Raw genomic sequence first — 3,856 nt, forward strand, 5'->3', positions numbered from 1 at the left:
TTGTTGACACAACAGAGGCAACTCTAGTGTTTCTACATGAGAGGAATTTAGGCCTGGAATCTACAATCTGGTTGGAAAGCAGTGTGAAGGGGACTATGAAGCTGAGCTTACACATTGCAGGGGGGTTTGTGCTTGTGTGTGTGTGTGTGTGTGTGTGTGTGTGTGTGTGTGTGAAATAAATTTGAGAAAACCATCCATATCAAATAATTTGGCCAGGGTGGGGGTGGGTGCAGCCAGAGCTAAGGGAGATTAAGGAAAAGTTAAAATCCCTTCACCCTCATCCTAAACTACTCTTTGGAGATGCCTGGAAACTGTAGCCACATGGTTGGGATCCAAAATAGATTAATCTTTTACTAAATGCTGAAAAAGACTTTATATTACAGCTTTGATGTATGTATTCTGGGTTTTTTGTTGTTGTTGTTGTTTTTATATTTGAGTTTATTCATTTAACTTTTAAAACAGTACTATAGTTGAATATTAAAACAAAAACAATAGCAAGTAGAGAGCCATGATCATAGTCCTTCCCTCATTCACTACTGCATATAAAATGCCGGCAGCAGTATTATTCACTGGCCCCATTAAGAGGTCTGACACTGAACACCACCCCTAGGATGATGTTCATCATCCTATGCTTCCCCATCTTTCCTGATTGGGATCTAAGTCCAGCAGTTCCACCTGGTCCATTTCATCAGTCTCTTCTATTTCCTTCCTCTCAGGTAGGAGTTTTTCCAGCAAAGAAAGTTTATCAGGAGGGATCCCTGGGTGGCTAAGCAGTTTGGTGCCTGCCTTTAGCCCAGGGCATGATCTTGGATCTCGGGATCGAGTCCCACATCAGGCTCCCTGCATGGAGCCTGCTTCTCCCTCTACCTGTGTCTCTGCCTCTCTCACCCTGTGTCTCTCGTGAATGAATAAATAAAATCTTAAAAAAAAAAGAAAGAAAGTTTATCAGGAGACAGAAAGCCATTCTCGGGGAAGTTTACCTTAAATTTAATGATTAGGCGACCCTTCTTGTATGGTCTACGATAAATTGGCATGCCTTTGTTTAGCACAGGCTTGATATCCCCATGCTTGACAATCTGACCTGGATGAGAGGTGATGATGATGGTTCGGCTGTCAAGAGTAGATAATGGCTTTTGAAAGCCACACAGGGCTTCAACCAGCTGTATATCCATACACATGAAAAGGTCTTCTCCTCCTTGAGTAACAGCATGGTCCTTCTGATGTAAAACAATGATAGTATCTCCTGGTTCCAGTCCTGGTTCTTGGTCTCCTTCACCATGGAATGTTATCTTCTGGCCGTCTTTCATGCCTTTGTTAATATGCACTTCTAGAATCTTCTTCTCTCGAACTGTCTTCCTTCCGTTGCAGCTTTTACATCTATCTTTAGGACCGATCCCTTCCCCATGGCCCTGGCACTCCATGCACACAGACTGAATTTGCTGAACCATTCCAGGTCCTATCTGATGAATTCTTATTTGCATTCCAGTACCTCGGCAATTAGGACAACATTCGACTGCTCCTTTCTTACCACCTCAGCCTTCACATTTATCGCAAATCACATTCTTTTGCAGAGCTAGTTTTCTTGTTGCACCATCATATAAATCTAAGGTTACTGAGAGCTGATGTACAACATTTTTACCTCTCCTTTCTCTCTGCATCCTTCCTCCTCCTCCAAAAAACATATCAAAGATGTCCATGGAGGAGCCAAAACCACCACCAGCTCCACCTTCTTTAATTGCCTGTTCTCCTCCTTTGTCATATAATTCCCTTTTCTTTGCATCAGAGAGCACTTCATAAGCTTGAGAAATCTGTTTAAACTTATCTCCTTCATTTGGATTCTTACCCGGTGGTACTTCAAGGCCAGTTTCCTGTAAGCCTTTTTCAATTCCTCCTGGGTGGCGTTGGGTTTGATCCCCAAAACATCATAGCAAGGGGTTTCCTTCATCATTTTCTACAGCTGGTGAGAGGGCCGAGGCCAGTGTGGCGGAGCGTGAAGCAGAGCATTGCTGGGTGCGGCTTGGGCAGCTGCCGCTTCTCCACATCTCACTGAGCATTCTGGAAAGTTCCCTGTATTCTGTTTTTTTAGGAGTAGGCTAGATGAGGGTGGTGACCTTTATTTAGATATACGCCAATAAGGGAGTTAACTCTTCTTACATTTTGTGCCATGGGAACAATAGTACAATGAATCCCAGAAAAGAGATTATTCAAAAGTCATTGAAATAATTATATTCGATCATATGTATTTAATAATGCTTAAATAAAGCTATTGTTGAGACGGACAGGCACTACACAAGACTCTCATTTCTTAACAAGAAAACATTTTATTTGCTGTGACAAGGTGCCCAAATAAAACTTTACATTTCTCCCTCCCTTTCAGCTAGGTGTTGCCATGTAATTAAGTTCTAGCCAATGAGATGGAAAAGTTTTTGGGTGATTCTTCTGAAAGGCTCCTTATGCCAGGCCAGAGAGCTGCTGAGGAGACTCCTGTTTTTCTATTAGAATGAAGTTACGATGGTTGGAGTTCCGGCTGCTGTCTTGGCCCTCAGCCAGCCTTGATGGTAAAAAAGAGACAGGAAGGAACCTTGGTCTGTGCTGACTTTGGCTCTCCTATCCCAGACATGGCAGGCCTACCTCCAGGCTTGCTTTCTGTTCAAGAAAAATAACTTCCATCCTATTTAAGCCACTATTATTTCCAGTCTCTGCTACTAACAGCCAAGTATATTTCATAAGAGAGACATTTCACTCACCAAAACTGTTATGTATAAATACTCCTTATTACACAGTTCTTTAGGAGAGAGAGAGAGAGAGAGAGAGAGAGAGAGCTTGGATAGCAGGTTTGTAAAATGAGAGATGTGTTCTCCAAATCCATTTGGTTCTTGAATTTTGGTTAGCAATTACTGAGAATTTGGACACATGTAGGTTTAAAGGTGAAATGACAGTAAGTTGGTATTATACGTTTCCTGTGCGTAACAAGATAAACGGTGGCACAGTCACATTTTATTTTTTTTCAAGGATTTTAAAATTTTATTTTATTTATTCATGAGACACACACACACACACACACACACACACAGAGAGAGAGAGAGAGAGAGAGAGAGGCAGAGACACAGGCAGAGGGAGAAGCAGGCTCCATGCAGGGAGCCTGATGTGGGACTCGATCCCAGGTCTCCAGGATCACGCCCTGGGCTGAAGCTGGCGCCAAACCATCGAGCCACCCAGGCTGCCCGCAAAGTCACATTTTAATACCAGTGATGCACACCCTTTATTTATTATAGTAAGTGGAAAGTGAAGATATACCAATGAGAGAAGGAGCAAATTCTTACTTTTGGGCTATTCAATTATTAGATTGGCAGAGGTGTCACAGGTTACTCAATTCATTTCTATCTCCCAGCCCATCACTTGCCCTTGCACTTGGCACTTCTGATCAATCTTATTAAACCAGTTGACTTTGATCCTATGACTACACTGGATTCTCTCCTTAAGAAAAAGTCGATCGAGTCTGTCACTATGGGTCCCAGATCCAATTCCATTTGGCTTCACTATAGAATTCCTCTGCTTGGAAGGCGCTGACTCAAGTGTCCATCCCACTTGCCCTCATAGTATACCCTTACCAGCCTTCCGATGATGGCGGGGGCTCTTTCATTCAGGTTTTCTGAACTGGTTTTCCTTCTTAACATTCACATCCTGATCCGTCTCTCTCACTTTTTTTCTTTTCTCTGAAATAACCTCACAGTTTAGGTCTTCACACTTTAGCCATATGGTATGGCCAGCCCGCTTGGGTCTCATCATCCCATTTCTCTTGTCAGGGTTCATTTCACTTTGACCAAAGAAGTTCATTCCAAGGCCCTCACTCATT

At 42.7% G+C, this 3,856-nt stretch overlaps 1 pseudogene; it reads right to left on the bottom strand.

The window, feature by feature from the left end:
* Positions 1–621: 621 nt before the first annotated feature.
* LOC121479712 lies at positions 622–1,948 on the bottom strand (annotated as a pseudogene).
* Positions 1,949–3,856: the final 1,908 nt, after the last annotated feature.

The sequence above is a fragment of the Vulpes lagopus genome, chromosome 21, assembly GCF_018345385.1.
Source record: "Vulpes lagopus strain Blue_001 chromosome 21, ASM1834538v1, whole genome shotgun sequence".
Taxonomy (NCBI): domain Eukaryota; kingdom Metazoa; phylum Chordata; class Mammalia; order Carnivora; family Canidae; genus Vulpes; species Vulpes lagopus.